The sequence below is a fragment of the Schistocerca gregaria genome, chromosome 2, assembly GCF_023897955.1.
Source record: "Schistocerca gregaria isolate iqSchGreg1 chromosome 2, iqSchGreg1.2, whole genome shotgun sequence".
NCBI lineage: Eukaryota > Metazoa > Arthropoda > Insecta > Orthoptera > Acrididae > Schistocerca > Schistocerca gregaria.
In genome coordinates this window covers 1,016,029,530-1,016,047,958 of record NC_064921.1, presented here as the reverse complement: position 1 = coordinate 1,016,047,958, position 18,429 = coordinate 1,016,029,530, and the positions used below count along the sequence as shown (strand labels likewise).

The window sequence follows — 18,429 nt, the reverse complement described above, 5'->3', positions numbered from 1 at the left end:
TACTATGTCTTGTTTTTAATGATGAAAAAGTGTTTCCGCCCGGGATCGAACCGGGGACCTTCTGCGTGTTAGGCAGACGTGATAACCGCTACACCACGGAAACTACTTGTGTGCGCCTTACCTTAGAGGCAACTCGTGCTGATGTTGTCATCGTAACTAAAAAATTAAATAAATGCGCTACTTGCATAACAAAGGTACATGCAGAAGATCCTCACATGTCGTGGCTCACTGGAGTACAATACGACATATTCAGGAAAATACTGTTCCCGCCCGGGATCGAACCGGGGACCTTCTGCGTGTGAAGCAGACGTGATAACCGCTACACTACGGAAACTGCGGACGTGAGGAGTCTATCCCCGTTCCCTCGAAATTACCTCAGCCTGTCTCCCGTCCGCGAATGCACACGCGACGGTTCTTTTGACAGCCTGGAAACCATTACAGCCGAGGGCACAAGAAGTCTTCGGGTGCTCGAGAGTTTGTCTGCCGTAGCACCCCTAACGAGATAGCGGTTTTTCCCGCAGTCGTGATTGTAAGTCATAGCAGCAGCAGGGAGTGCGAGCCCAGCGGCAGCTCTACATGAAGGTACCAATAGCCCAGGAAGGCCGCCGACCGCGGGAATTCGCGCCGCCCCCATCCCGCCAGCCTACACGAGACTTTCCAGAGCACCCTGGACCACATCGAGGGACCCAGTGCACTGAAATTATAGTCATTCGCCATGTCAGGTGGCTCGTTGGTCTAGGGGTATGATTCCTGCTTAGGGTGCAGGAGGTCCTGGGTTCAAATCCCGGACGAGCCCTAGCGTTTTGTGCAAACTGATCGCACGTGAGTGGCTGAGTCGACGCAAAATGCTCGGCGGCAGTATCAAATGAATTTCATATTTGATGTGAGCAATTGACACTCTGATCCGACGTGTGAAGGCGATTACGAAGGTTTTTGGGTACAGATGGAAGCAGATGCATGTTACTATGTCTTGTTTTTAATGATGAAAAAGTGTTTCCGCCCGGGATCGAACCGGGGACCTTCTGCGTGTTAGGCAGACGTGATAACCGCTACACCACGGAAACTACTTGTGTGCGCCTTACCTTAGAGGCAACTCGTGCTGATGTTGTCATCGTAACTAAAAAATTAAATAAATGCGCTACTTGCATAACAAAGGTACATGCAGAAGATCCTCACATGTCGTGGCTCACTGGAGTACAATACGACATATTCAGGAAAATACTGTTCCCGCCCGGGATCGAACCGGGGACCTTCTGCGTGTGAAGCAGACGTGATAACCGCTACACTACGGAAACTGCGGACGTGAGGAGTCCATCCCCGTTCCCTCGAAATTACCTCAGCCTCTCTCCCGTCCGCGAATGCACACGCGACGGTTCTTTTGACAGCCTGGAAACCATTACAGCCGAGGGCACAAGAAGTCTTCGGGTGCTCGAGAGTTTGTCTGCCGTAGCACCCCTAACGAGATAGCGGTTTTTCCCGCAGTCGTGATTGTAAGTCATAGCAGCAAAAGCAATCACTTTCTTAGCAGCAGGGAGTGCGAGCCCAGCGGCAGCTCTACATGAAGGTACCAATAGCCCAGGAAGGCCGCCGACCGCGGGAATTCGCGCCGCCCCCATCCCGCCAGCCTACACGAGACTTTCCAGAGCACCCTGGACCACATCGAGGGACCCAGTGCACTGAAATTATAGTCATTCGCCATGTCAGGTGGCTCGTTGGTCTAGGGGTATGATTCCTGCTTAGGGTGCAGGAGGTCCCGTGTTCAAATCCCGGACGAGCCCTAGCGTTTTGTGCAAACTGATCGCACGTGAGTGGCTGAGTCGACGCAAAATGCTCGGCGGCAGTATCAAATGAATTTCATATTTGATGTGAGCAATTGACACTCTGATCCGACGTGTGAAGGCGATTACGAAGGTTTTTGGGTACAGATGGAAGCAGATGCATGTTACTATGTCTTGTTTTTAATGATGAAAAAGTGTTTCCGCCCGGGATCGAACCGGGGACCTTCTGCGTGTTAGGCAGACGTGATAACCGCTACACCACGGAAACTACTTGTGTGCGCCTTACCTTAGAGGCAACTCGTGCTGATGTTGTCATCGTAACTAAAAAATTAAATAAATGCGCTACTTGCATAACAAAGGTACATGCAGAAGATCCTCACATGTCGTGGCTCACTGGAGTACAATACGACATATTCAGGAAAATACTGTTCCCGCCCGGGATCGAACCGGGGACCTTCTGCGTGTGAAGCAGACGTGATAACCGCTACACTACGGAAACTGCGGACGTGAGGAGTCTATCCCCGTTCCCTCGAAATTACCTCAGCCTGTCTCCCGTCCGCGAATGCACACGCGACGGTTCTTTTGACAGCCTGGAAACCATTACAGCCGAGGGCACAAGAAGTCTTCGGGTGCTCGAGAGTTTGTCTGCCGTAGCACCCCTAACGAGATAGCGGTTTTTCCCGCAGTCGTGATTGTAAGTCATAGCAGCAGCAGGGAGTGCGAGCCCAGCGGCAGCTCTACATGAAGGTACCAATAGCCCAGGAAGGCCGCCGACCGCGGGAATTCGCGCCGCCCCCATCCCGCCAGCCTACACGAGACTTTCCAGAGCACCCTGGACCACATCGAGGGACCCAGTGCACTGAAATTATATTCATTCGCCATGTCAGGTGGCTCGTTGGTCTAGGGGTATGATTCCTGCTTAGTGTGCAGGAGGTCCTGGGTTCAAATCCCGGACGAGCCCTAGCGTTTTGTGCAAACTGATCGCACGTGAGTGGCTGAGTCGACGCAAAATGCTCGGCGGCAGTATCAAATGAATTTCATATTTGATGTGAGCAATTGACACTCTGATCCGACGTGTGAAGGCGATTACGAAGGTTTTTGGGTACAGATGGAAGCAGATGCATGTTACTATGTCTTGTTTTTAATGATGAAAAAGTGTTTCCGCCCGGGATCGAACCGGGGACCTTCTGCGTGTTAGGCAGACGTGATAACCGCTACACCACGGAAACTACTTGTGTGCGCCTTACCTTAGAGGCAACTCGTGCTGATGTTGTCATCGTAACTAAAAAATTAAATAAATGCGCTACTTGCATAACAAAGGTACATGCAGAAGATCCTCACATGTCGTGGCTCACTGGAGTACAATACGACATATTCAGGAAAATACTGTTCCCGCCCGGGATCGAACCGGGGACCTTCTGCGTGTGAAGCAGACGTGATAACCGCTACACTACGGAAACTGCGGACGTGAGGAGTCCATCCCCGTTCCCTCGAAATTACCTCAGCCTGTCTCCCGTCCGCGAATGCACACGCGACGGTTCTTTTGACAGCCTGGAAACCATTACAGCCGAGGGCACAAGAAGTCTTCGGGTGCTCGAGCGTTTGTCTGCCGTAGCACCCCTAACGAGATAGCGGTTTTTCCCGCAGTCGTGATTGTAAGTCATAGCAGCAAAAGCAATCACTTTCTTAGCAGCAGGGAGTGCGAGCCCAGCGGCAGCTCTACATGAAGGTACCAATAGCCCAGGAAGGCCGCCGACCGCGGGAATTCGCGCCGCCCCCATCCCGCCAGCCTACACGAGACTTTCCAGAGCACCCTGGACCACATCGAGGGACCCAGTGCACTGAAATTATAGTCATTCGCCATGTCACGTGGCTCGTTGGTCTAGGGGTATGATTCCTGCTTAGGGTGCAGGAGGTCCCGGGTTCAAATCCCGGACGAGCCCTAGCGTTTTGTGCAAACTGATCGCACGTGAGTGGCTGAGTCGACGCAAAATGCTCGGCGGCAGTATCAAATGAATTTCATATTTGATGTGAGCAATTGACACTCTGATCCGACGTGTGAAGGCGATTACGAAGGTTTTTGGGTACAGATGGAAGCAGATGCATGTTACTATGTCTTGTTTTTAATGATGAAAAAGTGTTTCCGCCCGGGATCGAACCGGGGACCTTCTGCGTGTTAGGCAGACGTGATAACCGCTACACCACGGAAACTACTTGTGTGCGCCTTACCTTAGAGGCAACTCGTGCTGATGTTGTCATCGTAACTAAAAAATTAAATAAATGCGCTACTTGCATAACAAAGGTACATGCAGAAGATCCTCACATGTCGTGGCTCACTGGAGTACAATACGACATATTCAGGAAAATACTGTTCCCGCCCGGGATCGAACCGGGGACCTTCTGCGTGTGAAGCAGACGTGATAACCGCTACACTACGGAAACTGCGGACGTGAGGAGTCCATCCCCGTTCCCTCGAAATTACCTCAGCCTGTCTCCCGTCCGCGAATGCACACGCGACGGTTCTTTTGACAGCCTGGAAACCATTACAGCCGAGGGCACAAGAAGTCTTCGGGTGCTCGAGAGTTTGTCTGCCGTAGCACCCCTAACGAGATAGCGGTTTTTCCCGCAGTCGTGATTGTAAGTCATAGCAGCAGCAGGGAGTGCGAGCCCAGCGGCAGCTCTACATGAAGGTACCAATAGCCCAGGAAGGCCGCCGACCGCGGGAATTCGCGCCGCCCCCATCCCGCCAGCCTACACGAGACTTTCCAGAGCACCCTGGACCACATCGAGGGACCCAGTGCACTGAAATTATAGTCATTCGCCATGTCAGGTGGCTCGTTGGTCTAGGGGTATGATTCCTGCTTAGGGTGCAGGAGGTCCCGGGTTCAAATCCCGGACGAGCCCTAGCGTTTTGTGCAAACTGATCGCACGTGAGTGGCTGAGTCGACGCAAAATGCTCGGCGGCAGTATCAAATGAATTTCATATTTGATGTGAGCAATTGACACTCTGATCCGACGTGTGAAGGCGATTACGAAGGTTTTTGGGTACAGATGGAAGCAGATGCATGTTACTATGTCTTGTTTTTAATGATGAAAAAGTGTTTCCGCCCGGGATCGAACCGGGGACCTTCTGCGTGTTAGGCAGACGTGATAACCGCTACACCACGGAAACTACTTGTGTGCGCCTTACCTTAGAGGCAACTCGTGCTGATGTTGTCATCGTAACTAAAAAATTAAATAAATGCGCTACTTGCATAACAAAGGTACATGCAGAAGATCCTCACATGTCGTGGCTCACTGGAGTACAATACGACATATTCAGGAAAATACTGTTCCCGCCCGGGATCGAACCGGGGACCTTCTGCGTGTGAAGCAGACGTGATAACCGCTACACTACGGAAACTGCGGACGTGAGGAGTCCATCCCCGTTCCCTCGAAATTACCTCAGCCTGTCTCCCGTCCGCGAATGCACACGCGACGGTTCTTTTGACAGCCTGGAAACCATTACAGCCGAGGGCACAAGAAGTCTTCGGGTGCTCGAGAGTTTGTCTGCCGTAGCACCCCTAACGAGATAGCGGTTTTTCCCGCAGTCGTGATTGTAAGTCATAGCAGCAAAAGCAATCACTTTCTTAGCAGCAGGGAGTGCGAGCCCAGCGGCAGCTCTACATGAAGGTACCAATAGCCCAGGAAGGCCGCCGACCGCGGGAATTCGCGCCGCCCCCATCCCGCCAGCCTACACGAGACTTTCCAGAGCACCCTGGACCACATCGAGGGACCCAGTGCACTGAAATTATAGTCATTCGCCATGTCAGGTGGCTCGTTGGTCTAGGGGTATGATTCCTGCTTAGGGTGCAGGAGGTCCTGGGTTCAAATCCCGGACGAGCCCTAGCGTTTTGTGCAAACTGATCGCACGTGAGTGGCTGAGTCGACGCAAAATGCTCGGCGGCAGTATCAAATGAATTTCATATTTGATGTGAGCAATTGACACTCTGATCCGACGTGTGAAGGCGATTACGAAGGTTTTTGGGTACAGATGGAAGCAGATGCATGTTACTATGTCTTGTTTTTAATGATGAAAAAGTGTTTCCGCCCGGGATCGAACCGGGGACCTTCTGCGTGTTAGGCAGACGTGATAACCGCTACACCACGGAAACTACTTGTGTGCGCCTTACCTTAGAGGCAACTCGTGCTGATGTTGTCATCGTAACTAAAAAATTAAATAAATGCGCTACTTGCATAACAAAGGTACATGCAGAAGATCCTCACATGTCGTGGCTCACTGGAGTACAATACGACATATTCAGGAAAATACTGTTCCCGCCCGGGATCGAACCGGGGACCTTCTGCGTGTGAAGCAGACGTGATAACCGCTACACTACGGAAACTGCGGACGTGAGGAGTCCATCCCCGTTCCCTCGAAATTACCTCAGCCTGTCTCCCGTCCGCGAATGCACACGCGACGGTTCTTTTGACAGCCTGGAAACCATTACAGCCGAGGGCACAAGAAGTCTTCGGGTGCTCGAGCGTTTGTCTGCCGTAGCACCCCTAACGAGATAGCGGTTTTTCCCGCAGTCGTGATTGTAAGTCATAGCAGCAAAAGCAATCACTTTCTTAGCAGCAGGGAGTGCGAGCCCAGCGGCAGCTCTACATGAAGGTACCAATAGCCCAGGAAGGCCGCCGACCGCGGGAATTCGCGCCGCCCCCATCCCGCCAGCCTACACGAGACTTTCCAGAGCACCCTGGACCACATCGAGGGACCCAGTGCACTGAAATTATAGTCATTCGCCATGTCAGGTGGCTCGTTGGTCTAGGGGTATGATTCCTGCTTAGGGTGCAGGAGGTCCCGTGTTCAAATCCCGGACGAGCCCTAGCGTTTTGTGCAAACTGATCGCACGTGAGTGGCTGAGTCGACGCAAAATGCTCGGCGGCAGTATCAAATGAATTTCATATTTGATGTGAGCAATTGACACTCTGATCCGACGTGTGAAGGCGATTACGAAGGTTTTTGGGTACAGATGGAAGCAGATGCATGTTACTATGTCTTGTTTTTAATGATGAAAAAGTGTTTCCGCCCGGGATCGAACCGGGGACCTTCTGCGTGTTAGGCAGACGTGATAACCGCTACACCACGGAAACTACTTGTGTGCGCCTTACCTTAGAGGCAACTCGTGCTGATGTTGTCATCGTAACTAAAAAATTAAATAAATGCGCTACTTGCATAACAAAGGTACATGCAGAAGATCCTCACATGTCGTGGCTCACTGGAGTACAATACGACATATTCAGGAAAATACTGTTCCCGCCCGGGATCGAACCGGGGACCTTCTGCGTGTGAAGCAGACGTGATAACCGCTACACTACGGAAACTGCGGACGTGAGGAGTCTATCCCCGTTCCCTCGAAATTACCTCAGCCTGTCTCCCGTCCGCGAATGCACACGCGACGGTTCTTTTGACAGCCTGGAAACCATTACAGCCGAGGGCACAAGAAGTCTTCGGGTGCTCGAGAGTTTGTCTGCCGTAGCACCCCTAACGAGATAGCGGTTTTTCCCGCAGTCGTGATTGTAAGTCATAGCAGCAGCAGGGAGTGCGAGCCCAGCGGCAGCTCTACATGAAGGTACCAATAGCCCAGGAAGGCCGCCGACCGCGGGAATTCGCGCCGCCCCCATCCCGCCAGCCTACACGAGACTTTCCAGAGCACCCTGGACCACATCGAGGGACCCAGTGCACTGAAATTATAGTCATTCGCCATGTCAGGTGGCTCGTTGGTCTAGGGGTATGATTCCTGCTTAGGGTGCAGGAGGTCCTGGGTTCAAATCCCGGACGAGCCCTAGCGTTTTGTGCAAACTGATCGCACGTGAGTGGCTGAGTCGACGCAAAATGCTCGGCGGCAGTATCAAATGAATTTCATATTTGATGTGAGCAATTGACACTCTGATCCGACGTGTGAAGGCGATTACGAAGGTTTTTGGGTACAGATGGAAGCAGATGCATGTTACTATGTCTTGTTTTTAATGATGAAAAAGTGTTTCCGCCCGGGATCGAACCGGGGACCTTCTGCGTGTTAGGCAGACGTGATAACCGCTACACCACGGAAACTACTTGTGTGCGCCTTACCTTAGAGGCAACTCGTGCTGATGTTGTCATCGTAACTAAAAAATTAAATAAATGCGCTACTTGCATAACAAAGGTACATGCAGAAGATCCTCACATGTCGTGGCTCACTGGAGTACAATACGACATATTCAGGAAAATACTGTTCCCGCCCGGGATCGAACCGGGGACCTTCTGCGTGTGAAGCAGACGTGATAACCGCTACACTACGGAAACTGCGGACGTGAGGAGTCCATCCCCGTTCCCTCGAAATTACCTCAGCCTGTCTCCCGTCCGCGAATGCACACGCGACGGTTCTTTTGACAGCCTGGAAACCATTACAGCCGAGGGCACAAGAAGTCTTCGGGTGCTCGAGCGTTTGTCTGCCGTAGCACCCCTAACGAGATAGCGGTTTTTCCCGCAGTCGTGATTGTAAGTCATAGCAGCAAAAGCAATCACTTTCTTAGCAGCAGGGAGTGCGAGCCCAGCGGCAGCTCTACATGAAGGTACCAATAGCCCAGGAAGGCCGCCGACCGCGGGAATTCGCGCCGCCCCCATCCCGCCAGCCTACACGAGACTTTCCAGAGCACCCTGGACCACATCGAGGGACCCAGTGCACTGAAATTATAGTCATTCGCCATGTCAGGTGGCTCGTTGGTCTAGGGGTATGATTCCTGCTTAGGGTGCAGGAGGTCCCGGGTTCAAATCCCGGACGAGCCCTAGCGTTTTGTGCAAACTGATCGCACGTGAGTGGCTGAGTCGACGCAAAATGCTCGGCGGCAGTATCAAATGAATTTCATATTTGATGTGAGCAATTGACACTCTGATCCGACGTGTGAAGGCGATTACGAAGGTTTTTGGGTACAGATGGAAGCAGATGCATGTTACTATGTCTTGTTTTTAATGATGAAAAAGTGTTTCCGCCCGGGATCGAACCGGGGACCTTCTGCGTGTTAGGCAGACGTGATAACCGCTACACCACGGAAACTACTTGTGTGCGCCTTACCTTAGAGGCAACTCGTGCTGATGTTGTCATCGTAACTAAAAAATTAAATAAATGCGCTACTTGCATAACAAAGGTACATGCAGAAGATCCTCACATGTCGTGGCTCACTGGAGTACAATACGACATATTCAGGAAAATACTGTTCCCGCCCGGGATCGAACCGGGGACCTTCTGCGTGTGAAGCAGACGTGATAATCGCTACACTACGGAAACTGCGGACGTGAGGAGTCCATCCCCGTTCCCTCGAAATTACCTCAGCCTGTCTCCCGTCCGCGAATGCACACGCGACGGTTCTTTTGACAGCCTGGAAACCATTACAGCCGAGGGCACAAGAAGTCTTCGGGTGCTCGAGAGTTTGTCTGCCGTAGCACCCCTAACGAGATAGCGGTTTTTCCCGCAGTCGTGATTGTAAGTCATAGCAGCAGCAGGGAGTGCGAGCCCAGCGGCAGCTCTACATGAAGGTACCAATAGCCCAGGAAGGCCGCCGACCGCGGGAATTCGCGCCGCCCCCATCCCGCCAGCCTACACGAGACTTTCCAGAGCACCCTGGACCACATCGAGGGACCCAGTGCACTGAAATTATAGTCATTCGCCATGTCAGGTGGCTCGTTGGTCTAGGGGTATGATTCCTGCTTAGGGTGCAGGAGGTCCCGGGTTCAAATCCCGGACGAGCCCTAGCGTTTTGTGCAAACTGATCGCACGTGAGTGGCTGAGTCGACGCAAAATGCTCGGCGGCAGTATCAAATGAATTTCATATTTGATGTGAGCAATTGACACTCTGATCCGACGTGTGAAGGCGATTACGAAGGTTTTTGGGTACAGATGGAAGCAGATGCATGTTACTATGTCTTGTTTTTAATGATGAAAAAGTGTTTCCGCCCGGGATCGAACCGGGGACCTTCTGCGTGTTAGGCAGACGTGATAACCGCTACACCACGGAAACTACTTGTGTGCGCCTTACCTTAGAGGCAACTCGTGCTGATGTTGTCATCGTAACTAAAAAATTAAATAAATGCGCTACTTGCATAACAAAGGTACATGCAGAAGATCCTCACATGTCGTGGCTCACTGGAGTACAATACGACATATTCAGGAAAATACTGTTCCCGCCCGGGATCGAACCGGGGACCTTCTGCGTGTGAAGCAGACGTGATAACCGCTACACTACGGAAACTGCGGACGTGAGGAGTCCATCCCCGTTCCCTCGAAATTACCTCAGCCTGTCTCCCGTCCGCGAATGCACACGCGACGGTTCTTTTGACAGCCTGGAAACCATTACAGCCGAGGGCACAAGAAGTCTTCGGGTGCTCGAGCGTTTGTCTGCCGTAGCACCCCTAACGAGATAGCGGTTTTTCCCGCAGTCGTGATTGTAAGTCATAGCAGCAAAAGCAATCACTTTCTTAGCAGCAGGGAGTGCGAGCCCAGCGGCAGCTCTACATGAAGGTACCAATAGCCCAGGAAGGCCGCCGACCGCGGGAATTCGCGCCGCCCCCATCCCGCCAGCCTACACGAGACTTTCCAGAGCACCCTGGACCACATCGAGGGACCCAGTGCACTGAAATTATAGTCATTTGCCATGTCAGGTGGCTCGTTGGTCTAGGGGTATGATTCCTGCTTAGGGTGCAGGAGGTCCCGGGTTCAAATCCCGGACGAGCCCTAGCGTTTTGTGCAAACTGATCGCACGTGAGTGGCTGAGTCGACGCAAAATGCTCGGCGGCAGTATCAAATGAATTTCATATTTGATGTGAGCAATTGACACTCTGATCCGACGTGTGAAGGCGATTACGAAGGTTTTTGGGTACAGATGGAAGCAGATGCATGTTACTATGTCTTGTTTTTAATGATGAAAAAGTGTTTCCGCCCGGGATCGAACCGGGGACCTTCTGCGTGTTAGGCAGACGTGATAACCGCTACACCACGGAAACTACTTGTGTGCGCCTTACCTTAGAGGCAACTCGTGCTGATGTTGTCATCGTAACTAAAAAATTAAATAAATGCGCTACTTGCATAACAAAGGTACATGCAGAAGATCCTCACATGTCGTGGCTCACTGGAGTACAATACGACATATTCAGGAAAATACTGTTCCCGCCCGGGATCGAACCGGGGACCTTCTGCGTGTGAAGCAGACGTGATAACCGCTACACTACGGAAACTGCGGACGTGAGGAGTCCATCCCCGTTCCCTCGAAATTACCTCAGCCTGTCTCCCGTCCGCGAATGCACACGCGACGGTTCTTTTGACAGCCTGGAAACCATTACAGCCGAGGGCACAAGAAGTCTTCGGGTGCTCGAGAGTTTGTCTGCCGTAGCACCCCTAACGAGATAGCGGTTTTTCCCGCAGTCGTGATTGTAAGTCATAGCAGCAGCAGGGAGTGCGAGCCCAGCGGCAGCTCTACATGAAGGTACCAATAGCCCAGGAAGGCCGCCGACCGCGGGAATTCGCGCCGCCCCCATCCCGCCAGCCTACACGAGACTTTCCAGAGCACCCTGGACCACATCGAGGGACCCAGTGCACTGAAATTATAGTCATTCGCCATGTCAGGTGGCTCGTTGGTCTAGGGGTATGATTCCTGCTTAGGGTGCAGGAGGTCCCGGGTTCAAATCCCGGACGAGCCCTAGCGTTTTGTGCAAACTGATCGCACGTGAGTGGCTGAGTCGACGCAAAATGCTCGGCGGCAGTATCAAATGAATTTCATATTTGATGTGAGCAATTGACACTCTGATCCGACGTGTGAAGGCGATTACGAAGGTTTTTGGGTACAGATGGAAGCAGATGCATGTTACTATGTCTTGTTTTTAATGATGAAAAAGTGTTTCCGCCCGGGATCGAACCGGGGACCTTCTGCGTGTTAGGCAGACGTGATAACCGCTACACCACGGAAACTACTTGTGTGCGCCTTACCTTAGAGGCAACTCGTGCTGATGTTGTCATCGTAACTAAAAAATTAAATAAATGCGCTACTTGCATAACAAAGGTACATGCAGAAGATCCTCACATGTCGTGGCTCACTGGAGTACAATACGACATATTCAGGAAAATACTGTTCCCGCCCGGGATCGAACCGGGGACCTTCTGCGTGTGAAGCAGACGTGATAACCGCTACACTACGGAAACTGCGGACGTGAGGAGTCCATCCCCGTTCCCTCGAAATTACCTCAGCCTGTCTCCCGTCCGCGAATGCACACGCGACGGTTCTTTTGACAGCCTGGAAACCATTACAGCCGAGGGCACAAGAAGTCTTCGGGTGCTCGAGAGTTTGTCTGCCGTAGCACCCCTAACGAGATAGCGGTTTTTCCCGCAGTCGTGATTGTAAGTCATAGCAGCAAAAGCAATCACTTTCTTAGCAGCAGGGAGTGCGAGCCCAGCGGCAGCTCTACATGAAGGTACCAATAGCCCAGGAAGGCCGCCGACCGCGGGAATTCGCGCCGCCCCCATCCCGCCAGCCTACACGAGACTTTCCAGAGCACCCTGGACCACATCGAGGGACCCAGTGCACTGAAATTATAGTCATTCGCCATGTCAGGTGGCTCGTTGGTCTAGGGGTATGATTCCTGCTTAGGGTGCAGGAGGTCCCGTGTTCAAATCCCGGACGAGCCCTAGCGTTTTGTGCAAACTGATCGCACGTGAGTGGCTGAGTCGACGCAAAATGCTCGGCGGCAGTATCAAATGAATTTCATATTTGATGTGAGCAATTGACACTCTGATCCGACGTGTGAAGGCGATTACGAAGGTTTTTGGGTACAGATGGAAGCAGATGCATGTTACTATGTCTTGTTTTTAATGATGAAAAAGTGTTTCCGCCCGGGATCGAACCGGGGACCTTCTGCGTGTTAGGCAGACGTGATAACCGCTACACCACGGAAACTACTTGTGTGCGCCTTACCTTAGAGGCAACTCGTGCTGATGTTGTCATCGTAACTAAAAAATTAAATAAATGCGCTACTTGCATAACAAAGGTACATGCAGAAGATCCTCACATGTCGTGGCTCACTGGAGTACAATACGACATATTCAGGAAAATACTGTTCCCGCCCGGGATCGAACCGGGGACCTTCTGCGTGTGAAGCAGACGTGATAACCGCTACACTACGGAAACTGCGGACGTGAGGAGTCCATCCCCGTTCCCTCGAAATTACCTCAGCCTGTCTCCCGTCCGCGAATGCACACGCGACGGTTCTTTTGACAGCCTGGAAACCATTACAGCCGAGGGCACAAGAAGTCTTCGGGTGCTCGAGAGTTTGTCTGCCGTAGCACCCCTAACGAGATAGCGGTTTTTCCCGCAGTCGTGATTGTAAGTCATAGCAGCAGCAGGGAGTGCGAGCCCAGCGGCAGCTCTACATGAAGGTACCAATAGCCCAGGAAGGCCGCCGACCGCGGGAATTCGCGCCGCCCCCATCCCGCCAGCCTACACGAGACTTTCCAGAGCACCCTGGACCACATCGAGGGACCCAGTGCACTGAAATTATAGTCATTCGCCATGTCACGTGGCTCGTTGGTCTAGGGGTATGATTCCTGCTTAGGGTGCAGGAGGTCCCGGGTTCAAATCCCGGACGAGCCCTAGCGTTTTGTGCAAACTGATCGCACGTGAGTGGCTGAGTCGACGCAAAATGCTCGGCGGCAGTATCAAATGAATTTCATATTTGATGTGAGCAATTGACACTCTGATCCGACGTGTGAAGGCGATTACGAAGGTTTTTGGGTACAGATGGAAGCAGATGCATGTTACTATGTCTTGTTTTTAATGATGAAAAAGTGTTTCCGCCCGGGATCGAACAGGGGACCTTCTGCGTGTTAGGCAGACGTGATAACCGCTACACCACGGAAACTACTTGTGTGCGCCTTACCTTAGAGGCAACTCGTGCTGATGTTGTCATCGTAACTAAAAAATTAAATAAATGCGCTACTTGCATAACAAAGGTACATGCAGAAGATCCTCACATGTCGTGGCTCACTGGAGTACAATACGACATATTCAGGAAAATACTGTTCCCGCCCGGGATCGAACCGGGGACCTTCTGCGTGTGAAGCAGACGTGATAACCGCTACACTACGGAAACTGCGGACGTGAGGAGTCCATCCCCGTTCCCTCGAAATTACCTCAGCCTGTCTCCCGTCCGCGAATGCACACGCGACGGTTCTTTTGACAGCCTGGAAACCATTACAGCCGAGGGCACAAGAAGTCTTCGGGTGCTCGAGAGTTTGTCTGCCGTAGCACCCCTAACGAGATAGCGGTTTTTCCCGCAGTCGTGATTGTAAGTCATAGCAGCAAAAGCAATCACTTTCTTAGCAGCAGGGAGTGCGAGCCCAGCGGCAGCTCTACATGAAGGTACCAATAGCCCAGGAAGGCCGCCGACCGCGGGAATTCGCGCCGCCCCCATCCCGCCAGCCTACACGAGACTTTCCAGAGCACCCTGGACCACATCGAGGGACCCAGTGCACTGAAATTATAGTCATTCGCCATGTCAGGTGGCTCGTTGGTCTAGGGGTATGATTCCTGCTTAGGGTGCAGGAGGTCCCGGGTTCAAATCCCGGACGAGCCCTAGCGTTTTGTGCAAACTGATCGCACGTGAGTGGCTGAGTCGACGCAAAATGCTCGGCGGCAGTATCAAATGAATTTCATATTTGATGTGAGCAATTGACACTCTGATCCGACGTGTGAAGGCGATTACGAAGGTTTTTGGGTACAGATGGAAGCAGATGCATGTTACTATGTCTTGTTTTTAATGATGAAAAAGTGTTTCCGCCCGGGATCGAACCGGGGACCTTCTGCGTGTTAGGCAGACGTGATAACCGCTACACCACGGAAACTACTTGTGTGCGCCTTACCTTAGAGGCAACTCGTGCTGATGTTGTCATCGTAACTAAAAAATTAAATAAATGCGCTACTTGCATAACAAAGGTACATGCAGAAGATCCTCACATGTCGTGGCTCACTGGAGTACAATACGACATATTCAGGAAAATACTGTTCCCGCCCGGGATCGAACCGGGGACCTTCTGCGTGTGAAGCAGACGTGATAACCGCTACACTACGGAAACTGCGGACGTGAGGAGTCCATCCCCGTTCCCTCGAAATTACCTCAGCCTGTCTCCCGTCCGCGAATGCACACGCGACGGTTCTTTTGACAGCCTGGAAACCATTACAGCCGAGGGCACAAGAAGTCTTCGGGTGCTCGAGAGTTTGTCTGCCGTAGCACCCCTAACGAGATAGCGGTTTTTCCCGCAGTCGTGATTGTAAGTCATAGCAGCAGCAGGGAGTGCGAGCCCAGCGGCAGCTCTACATGAAGGTACCAATAGCCCAGGAAGGCCGCCGACCGCGGGAATTCGCGCCGCCCCCATCCCGCCAGCCTACACGAGACTTTCCAGAGCACCCTGGACCACATCGAGGGACCCAGTGCACTGAAATTATAGTCATTCGCCATGTCAGGTGGCTCGTTGGTCTAGGGGTATGATTCCTGCTTAGGGTGCAGGAGGTCCCGGGTTCAAATCCCGGACGAGCCCTAGCGTTTTGTGCAAACTGATCGCACGTGAGTGGCTGAGTCGACGCAAAATGCTCGGCGGCAGTATCAAATGAATTTCATATTTGATGTGAGCAATTGACACTCTGATCCGACGTGTGAAGGCGATTACGAAGGTTTTTGGGTACAGATGGAAGCAGATGCATGTTACTATGTCTTGTTTTTAATGATGAAAAAGTGTTTCCGCCCGGGATCGAACAGGGGACCTTCTGCGTGTTAGGCAGACGTGATAACCGCTACACCACGGAAACTACTTGTGTGCGCCTTACCTTAGAGGCAACTCGTGCTGATGTTGTCATCGTAACTAAAAAATTAAATAAATGCGCTACTTGCATAACAAAGGTACATGCAGAAGATCCTCACATGTCGTGGCTCACTGGAGTACAATACGACATATTCAGGAAAATACTGTTCCCGCCCGGGATCGAACCGGGGACCTTCTGCGTGTGAAGCAGACGTGATAACCGCTACACTACGGAAACTGCGGACGTGAGGAGTCCATCCCCGTTCCCTCGAAATTACCTCAGCCTGTCTCCCGTCCGCGAATGCACACGCGACGGTTCTTTTGACAGCCTGGAAACCATTACAGCCGAGGGCACAAGAAGTCTTCGGGTGCTCGAGAGTTTGTCTGCCGTAGCACCCCTAACGAGATAGCGGTTTTTCCCGCAGTCGTGATTGTAAGTCATAGCAGCAGCAGGGAGTGCGAGCCCAGCGGCAGCTCTACATGAAGGTACCAATAGCCCAGGAAGGCCGCCGACCGCGGGAATTCGCGCCGCCCCCATCCCGCCAGCCTACACGAGACTTTCCAGAGCACCCTGGACCACATCGAGGGACCCAGTGCACTGAAATTATAGTCATTCGCCATGTCAGGTGGCTCGTTGGTCTAGGGGTATGATTCCTGCTTAGGGTGCAGGAGGTCCCGGGTTCAAATCCCGGACGAGCCCTAGCGTTTTGTGCAAACTGATCGCACGTGAGTGGCTGAGTCGACGCAAAATGCTCGGCGGCAGTATCAAATGAATTTCATATTTGATGTGAGCAATTGACACTCTGATCCGACGTGTGAAGGCGATTACGAAGGTTTTTGGGTACAGATGGAAGCAGATGCATGTTACTATGTCTTGTTTTTAATGATGAAAAAGTGTTTCCGCCCGGGATCGAACCGGGGACCTTCTGCGTGTTAGGCAGACGTGATAACCGCTACACCACGGAAACTACTTGTGTGCGCCTTACCTTAGAGGCAACTCGTGCTGATGTTGTCATCGTAACTAAAAAATTAAATAAATGCGCTACTTGCATAACAAAGGTACATGCAGAAGATCCTCACATGTCGTGGCTCACTGGAGTACAATACGACATATTCAGGAAAATACTGTTCCCGCCCGGGATCGAACCGGGGACCTTCTGCGTGTGAAGCAGACGTGATAACCGCTACACTACGGAAACTGCGGACGTGAGGAGTCCATCCCCGTTCCCTCGAAATTACCTCAGCCTGTCTCCCGTCCGCGAATGCACACGCGACGGTTCTTTTGACAGCCTGGAAACCATTACAGCCGAGGGCACAAGAAGTCTTCGGGTGCTCGAGAGTTTGTCTGCCGTAGCACCCCTAACGAGATAGCGGTTTTTCCCGCAGTCGTGATTGTAAGTCATAGCAGCAAAAGCAATCACTTTCTTAGCAGCAGGGAGTGCGAGCCCAGCGGCAGCTCTACATGAAGGTACCAATAGCCCAGGAAGGCCGCCGACCGCGGGAATTCGCGCCGCCCCCATCCCGCCAGCCTACACGAGACTTTCCAGAGCACCCTGGACCACATCGAGGGACCCAGTGCACTGAAATTATAGTCATTCGCCATGTCAGGTGGCTCGTTGGTCTAGGGGTATGATTCCTGCTTAGGGTGCAGGAGGTCCCGTGTTCAAATCCCGGACGAGCCCTAGCGTTTTGTGCAAACTGATCGCACGTGAGTGGCTGAGTCGACGCAAAATGCTCGGCGGCAGTATCAAATGAATTTCATATTTGATGTGAGCAATTGACACTCTGATCCGACGTGTGAAGGCGATTACGAAGGTTTTTGGGTACAGATGGAAGCAGATGCATGTTACTATGTCTTGTTTTTAATGATGAAAAAGTGTTTCCGCCCGGGATCGAACCGGGGACCTTCTGCGTGTTAGGCAGACGTGATAACCGCTACACCACGGAAACTACTTGTGTGCGCCTTACCTTAGAGGCAACTCGTGCTGATGTTGTCATCGTAACTAAAAAATTAAATAAATGCGCTACTTGCATAACAAAGGTACATGCAGAAGATCCTCACATGTCGTGGCTCACTGGAGTACAATACGACATATTCAGGAAAATACTGTTCCCGCCCGGGATCGAACCGGGGACCTTCTGCGTGTGAAGCAGACGTGATAACCGCTACACTACGGAAACTGCGGACGTGAGGAGTCCATCCCCGTTCCCTCGAAATTACCTCAGCCTGTCTCCCGTCCGCGAATGCACACGCGACGGTTCTTTTGACAGCCTGGAAACCATTACAGCCGAGGGCACAAGAAGTCTTCGGGTGCTCGAGAGTTTGTCTGCCGTAGCACCCCTAACGAGATAGCGGTTTTTCCCGCAGTCGTGATTGTAAGTCATAGCAGCAGCAGGGAGTGCGAGCCCAGCGGCAGCTCTACATGAAGGTACCAATAGCCCAGGAAGGCCGCCGACCGCGGGAATTCGCGCCGCCCCCATCCCGCCAGCCTACACGAGACTTTCCAGAGCACCCTGGACCACATCGAGGGACCCAGTGCACTGAAATTATAGTCATTCGCCATGTCAGGTGGCTCGTTGGTCTAGGGGTATGATTCCTGCTTAGGGTGCAGGAGGTCCTGGGTTCAAATCCCGGACGAGCCCTAGCGTTTTGTGCAAACTGATCGCACGTGAGTGGCTGAGTCGACGCAAAATGCTCGGCGGCAGTATCAAATGAATTTCATATTTGATGTGAGCAATTGACACTCTGATCCGACGTGTGAAGGCGATTACGAAGGTTTTTGGGTACA

The 18,429-nt window shown here is 52.2% G+C and overlaps 57 non-coding genes across 57 annotated transcripts; 19 read left to right on the top strand and 38 right to left on the bottom strand.

Annotated features, from left to right (window-relative positions):
- Positions 1–30: 30 nt before the first annotated feature.
- On the bottom strand, positions 31–103 carry Trnav-aac (transfer RNA valine (anticodon AAC)). The gene has a single exon. It is a non-coding gene; the product is annotated as a tRNA-Val (tRNA).
- A 158-nt stretch (positions 104–261) lies between these two features.
- On the bottom strand, positions 262–334 carry Trnav-cac (transfer RNA valine (anticodon CAC)). Its single transcript has one exon. It is a non-coding gene; the product is annotated as a tRNA-Val (tRNA).
- A 390-nt stretch (positions 335–724) lies between these two features.
- Positions 725–796, top strand: Trnap-agg (transfer RNA proline (anticodon AGG)). Its single transcript has one exon. It is a non-coding gene; the product is annotated as a tRNA-Pro (tRNA).
- Positions 797–991: 195 nt separating this feature from the next.
- On the bottom strand, positions 992–1,064 carry Trnav-aac (transfer RNA valine (anticodon AAC)). The gene has a single exon. It is a non-coding gene; the product is annotated as a tRNA-Val (tRNA).
- A 158-nt stretch (positions 1,065–1,222) lies between these two features.
- Trnav-cac (transfer RNA valine (anticodon CAC)) lies at positions 1,223–1,295 on the bottom strand. The gene has a single exon. It is a non-coding gene; the product is annotated as a tRNA-Val (tRNA).
- A 411-nt stretch (positions 1,296–1,706) lies between these two features.
- Trnap-agg (transfer RNA proline (anticodon AGG)) lies at positions 1,707–1,778 on the top strand. Its single transcript has one exon. It is a non-coding gene; the product is annotated as a tRNA-Pro (tRNA).
- Positions 1,779–1,973: 195 nt separating this feature from the next.
- On the bottom strand, positions 1,974–2,046 carry Trnav-aac (transfer RNA valine (anticodon AAC)). Its single transcript has one exon. It is a non-coding gene; the product is annotated as a tRNA-Val (tRNA).
- A 158-nt stretch (positions 2,047–2,204) lies between these two features.
- On the bottom strand, positions 2,205–2,277 carry Trnav-cac (transfer RNA valine (anticodon CAC)). Its single transcript has one exon. It is a non-coding gene; the product is annotated as a tRNA-Val (tRNA).
- Positions 2,278–2,667: 390 nt separating this feature from the next.
- On the top strand, positions 2,668–2,739 carry Trnat-agu (transfer RNA threonine (anticodon AGU)). Its single transcript has one exon. It is a non-coding gene; the product is annotated as a tRNA-Thr (tRNA).
- Positions 2,740–2,934: 195 nt separating this feature from the next.
- Positions 2,935–3,007, bottom strand: Trnav-aac (transfer RNA valine (anticodon AAC)). Its single transcript has one exon. It is a non-coding gene; the product is annotated as a tRNA-Val (tRNA).
- A 158-nt stretch (positions 3,008–3,165) lies between these two features.
- On the bottom strand, positions 3,166–3,238 carry Trnav-cac (transfer RNA valine (anticodon CAC)). The gene has a single exon. It is a non-coding gene; the product is annotated as a tRNA-Val (tRNA).
- A 411-nt stretch (positions 3,239–3,649) lies between these two features.
- Trnap-agg (transfer RNA proline (anticodon AGG)) lies at positions 3,650–3,721 on the top strand. Its single transcript has one exon. It is a non-coding gene; the product is annotated as a tRNA-Pro (tRNA).
- Positions 3,722–3,916: 195 nt separating this feature from the next.
- On the bottom strand, positions 3,917–3,989 carry Trnav-aac (transfer RNA valine (anticodon AAC)). The gene has a single exon. It is a non-coding gene; the product is annotated as a tRNA-Val (tRNA).
- Positions 3,990–4,147: 158 nt separating this feature from the next.
- Positions 4,148–4,220, bottom strand: Trnav-cac (transfer RNA valine (anticodon CAC)). Its single transcript has one exon. It is a non-coding gene; the product is annotated as a tRNA-Val (tRNA).
- A 390-nt stretch (positions 4,221–4,610) lies between these two features.
- Trnap-agg (transfer RNA proline (anticodon AGG)) lies at positions 4,611–4,682 on the top strand. The gene has a single exon. It is a non-coding gene; the product is annotated as a tRNA-Pro (tRNA).
- A 195-nt stretch (positions 4,683–4,877) lies between these two features.
- Trnav-aac (transfer RNA valine (anticodon AAC)) lies at positions 4,878–4,950 on the bottom strand. The gene has a single exon. It is a non-coding gene; the product is annotated as a tRNA-Val (tRNA).
- A 158-nt stretch (positions 4,951–5,108) lies between these two features.
- On the bottom strand, positions 5,109–5,181 carry Trnav-cac (transfer RNA valine (anticodon CAC)). The gene has a single exon. It is a non-coding gene; the product is annotated as a tRNA-Val (tRNA).
- Positions 5,182–5,592: 411 nt separating this feature from the next.
- Positions 5,593–5,664, top strand: Trnap-agg (transfer RNA proline (anticodon AGG)). The gene has a single exon. It is a non-coding gene; the product is annotated as a tRNA-Pro (tRNA).
- Positions 5,665–5,859: 195 nt separating this feature from the next.
- Trnav-aac (transfer RNA valine (anticodon AAC)) lies at positions 5,860–5,932 on the bottom strand. Its single transcript has one exon. It is a non-coding gene; the product is annotated as a tRNA-Val (tRNA).
- Positions 5,933–6,090: 158 nt separating this feature from the next.
- On the bottom strand, positions 6,091–6,163 carry Trnav-cac (transfer RNA valine (anticodon CAC)). The gene has a single exon. It is a non-coding gene; the product is annotated as a tRNA-Val (tRNA).
- Positions 6,164–6,574: 411 nt separating this feature from the next.
- Trnap-agg (transfer RNA proline (anticodon AGG)) lies at positions 6,575–6,646 on the top strand. Its single transcript has one exon. It is a non-coding gene; the product is annotated as a tRNA-Pro (tRNA).
- Positions 6,647–6,841: 195 nt separating this feature from the next.
- Trnav-aac (transfer RNA valine (anticodon AAC)) lies at positions 6,842–6,914 on the bottom strand. Its single transcript has one exon. It is a non-coding gene; the product is annotated as a tRNA-Val (tRNA).
- A 158-nt stretch (positions 6,915–7,072) lies between these two features.
- Trnav-cac (transfer RNA valine (anticodon CAC)) lies at positions 7,073–7,145 on the bottom strand. Its single transcript has one exon. It is a non-coding gene; the product is annotated as a tRNA-Val (tRNA).
- Positions 7,146–7,535: 390 nt separating this feature from the next.
- On the top strand, positions 7,536–7,607 carry Trnap-agg (transfer RNA proline (anticodon AGG)). The gene has a single exon. It is a non-coding gene; the product is annotated as a tRNA-Pro (tRNA).
- Positions 7,608–7,802: 195 nt separating this feature from the next.
- Trnav-aac (transfer RNA valine (anticodon AAC)) lies at positions 7,803–7,875 on the bottom strand. The gene has a single exon. It is a non-coding gene; the product is annotated as a tRNA-Val (tRNA).
- A 158-nt stretch (positions 7,876–8,033) lies between these two features.
- Positions 8,034–8,106, bottom strand: Trnav-cac (transfer RNA valine (anticodon CAC)). Its single transcript has one exon. It is a non-coding gene; the product is annotated as a tRNA-Val (tRNA).
- A 411-nt stretch (positions 8,107–8,517) lies between these two features.
- On the top strand, positions 8,518–8,589 carry Trnap-agg (transfer RNA proline (anticodon AGG)). Its single transcript has one exon. It is a non-coding gene; the product is annotated as a tRNA-Pro (tRNA).
- A 195-nt stretch (positions 8,590–8,784) lies between these two features.
- On the bottom strand, positions 8,785–8,857 carry Trnav-aac (transfer RNA valine (anticodon AAC)). Its single transcript has one exon. It is a non-coding gene; the product is annotated as a tRNA-Val (tRNA).
- Positions 8,858–9,015: 158 nt separating this feature from the next.
- On the bottom strand, positions 9,016–9,088 carry Trnav-cac (transfer RNA valine (anticodon CAC)). The gene has a single exon. It is a non-coding gene; the product is annotated as a tRNA-Val (tRNA).
- Positions 9,089–9,478: 390 nt separating this feature from the next.
- On the top strand, positions 9,479–9,550 carry Trnap-agg (transfer RNA proline (anticodon AGG)). Its single transcript has one exon. It is a non-coding gene; the product is annotated as a tRNA-Pro (tRNA).
- A 195-nt stretch (positions 9,551–9,745) lies between these two features.
- Trnav-aac (transfer RNA valine (anticodon AAC)) lies at positions 9,746–9,818 on the bottom strand. The gene has a single exon. It is a non-coding gene; the product is annotated as a tRNA-Val (tRNA).
- A 158-nt stretch (positions 9,819–9,976) lies between these two features.
- On the bottom strand, positions 9,977–10,049 carry Trnav-cac (transfer RNA valine (anticodon CAC)). The gene has a single exon. It is a non-coding gene; the product is annotated as a tRNA-Val (tRNA).
- A 411-nt stretch (positions 10,050–10,460) lies between these two features.
- On the top strand, positions 10,461–10,532 carry Trnap-agg (transfer RNA proline (anticodon AGG)). Its single transcript has one exon. It is a non-coding gene; the product is annotated as a tRNA-Pro (tRNA).
- A 195-nt stretch (positions 10,533–10,727) lies between these two features.
- Positions 10,728–10,800, bottom strand: Trnav-aac (transfer RNA valine (anticodon AAC)). The gene has a single exon. It is a non-coding gene; the product is annotated as a tRNA-Val (tRNA).
- Positions 10,801–10,958: 158 nt separating this feature from the next.
- Positions 10,959–11,031, bottom strand: Trnav-cac (transfer RNA valine (anticodon CAC)). Its single transcript has one exon. It is a non-coding gene; the product is annotated as a tRNA-Val (tRNA).
- A 390-nt stretch (positions 11,032–11,421) lies between these two features.
- Positions 11,422–11,493, top strand: Trnap-agg (transfer RNA proline (anticodon AGG)). The gene has a single exon. It is a non-coding gene; the product is annotated as a tRNA-Pro (tRNA).
- A 195-nt stretch (positions 11,494–11,688) lies between these two features.
- On the bottom strand, positions 11,689–11,761 carry Trnav-aac (transfer RNA valine (anticodon AAC)). The gene has a single exon. It is a non-coding gene; the product is annotated as a tRNA-Val (tRNA).
- Positions 11,762–11,919: 158 nt separating this feature from the next.
- On the bottom strand, positions 11,920–11,992 carry Trnav-cac (transfer RNA valine (anticodon CAC)). Its single transcript has one exon. It is a non-coding gene; the product is annotated as a tRNA-Val (tRNA).
- Positions 11,993–12,403: 411 nt separating this feature from the next.
- Positions 12,404–12,475, top strand: Trnap-agg (transfer RNA proline (anticodon AGG)). The gene has a single exon. It is a non-coding gene; the product is annotated as a tRNA-Pro (tRNA).
- Positions 12,476–12,670: 195 nt separating this feature from the next.
- Trnav-aac (transfer RNA valine (anticodon AAC)) lies at positions 12,671–12,743 on the bottom strand. Its single transcript has one exon. It is a non-coding gene; the product is annotated as a tRNA-Val (tRNA).
- A 158-nt stretch (positions 12,744–12,901) lies between these two features.
- Trnav-cac (transfer RNA valine (anticodon CAC)) lies at positions 12,902–12,974 on the bottom strand. Its single transcript has one exon. It is a non-coding gene; the product is annotated as a tRNA-Val (tRNA).
- Positions 12,975–13,364: 390 nt separating this feature from the next.
- Positions 13,365–13,436, top strand: Trnap-agg (transfer RNA proline (anticodon AGG)). The gene has a single exon. It is a non-coding gene; the product is annotated as a tRNA-Pro (tRNA).
- Positions 13,437–13,631: 195 nt separating this feature from the next.
- Positions 13,632–13,704, bottom strand: Trnav-aac (transfer RNA valine (anticodon AAC)). Its single transcript has one exon. It is a non-coding gene; the product is annotated as a tRNA-Val (tRNA).
- Positions 13,705–13,862: 158 nt separating this feature from the next.
- On the bottom strand, positions 13,863–13,935 carry Trnav-cac (transfer RNA valine (anticodon CAC)). Its single transcript has one exon. It is a non-coding gene; the product is annotated as a tRNA-Val (tRNA).
- A 411-nt stretch (positions 13,936–14,346) lies between these two features.
- On the top strand, positions 14,347–14,418 carry Trnap-agg (transfer RNA proline (anticodon AGG)). Its single transcript has one exon. It is a non-coding gene; the product is annotated as a tRNA-Pro (tRNA).
- Positions 14,419–14,613: 195 nt separating this feature from the next.
- Trnav-aac (transfer RNA valine (anticodon AAC)) lies at positions 14,614–14,686 on the bottom strand. The gene has a single exon. It is a non-coding gene; the product is annotated as a tRNA-Val (tRNA).
- A 158-nt stretch (positions 14,687–14,844) lies between these two features.
- Trnav-cac (transfer RNA valine (anticodon CAC)) lies at positions 14,845–14,917 on the bottom strand. Its single transcript has one exon. It is a non-coding gene; the product is annotated as a tRNA-Val (tRNA).
- A 390-nt stretch (positions 14,918–15,307) lies between these two features.
- Positions 15,308–15,379, top strand: Trnap-agg (transfer RNA proline (anticodon AGG)). Its single transcript has one exon. It is a non-coding gene; the product is annotated as a tRNA-Pro (tRNA).
- Positions 15,380–15,574: 195 nt separating this feature from the next.
- Positions 15,575–15,647, bottom strand: Trnav-aac (transfer RNA valine (anticodon AAC)). Its single transcript has one exon. It is a non-coding gene; the product is annotated as a tRNA-Val (tRNA).
- A 158-nt stretch (positions 15,648–15,805) lies between these two features.
- Trnav-cac (transfer RNA valine (anticodon CAC)) lies at positions 15,806–15,878 on the bottom strand. The gene has a single exon. It is a non-coding gene; the product is annotated as a tRNA-Val (tRNA).
- Positions 15,879–16,268: 390 nt separating this feature from the next.
- Positions 16,269–16,340, top strand: Trnap-agg (transfer RNA proline (anticodon AGG)). The gene has a single exon. It is a non-coding gene; the product is annotated as a tRNA-Pro (tRNA).
- A 195-nt stretch (positions 16,341–16,535) lies between these two features.
- On the bottom strand, positions 16,536–16,608 carry Trnav-aac (transfer RNA valine (anticodon AAC)). The gene has a single exon. It is a non-coding gene; the product is annotated as a tRNA-Val (tRNA).
- Positions 16,609–16,766: 158 nt separating this feature from the next.
- On the bottom strand, positions 16,767–16,839 carry Trnav-cac (transfer RNA valine (anticodon CAC)). Its single transcript has one exon. It is a non-coding gene; the product is annotated as a tRNA-Val (tRNA).
- Positions 16,840–17,250: 411 nt separating this feature from the next.
- On the top strand, positions 17,251–17,322 carry Trnap-agg (transfer RNA proline (anticodon AGG)). The gene has a single exon. It is a non-coding gene; the product is annotated as a tRNA-Pro (tRNA).
- A 195-nt stretch (positions 17,323–17,517) lies between these two features.
- On the bottom strand, positions 17,518–17,590 carry Trnav-aac (transfer RNA valine (anticodon AAC)). The gene has a single exon. It is a non-coding gene; the product is annotated as a tRNA-Val (tRNA).
- A 158-nt stretch (positions 17,591–17,748) lies between these two features.
- Trnav-cac (transfer RNA valine (anticodon CAC)) lies at positions 17,749–17,821 on the bottom strand. The gene has a single exon. It is a non-coding gene; the product is annotated as a tRNA-Val (tRNA).
- Positions 17,822–18,211: 390 nt separating this feature from the next.
- Positions 18,212–18,283, top strand: Trnap-agg (transfer RNA proline (anticodon AGG)). Its single transcript has one exon. It is a non-coding gene; the product is annotated as a tRNA-Pro (tRNA).
- The last annotated feature ends 146 nt before the right edge of the window (positions 18,284–18,429 follow it).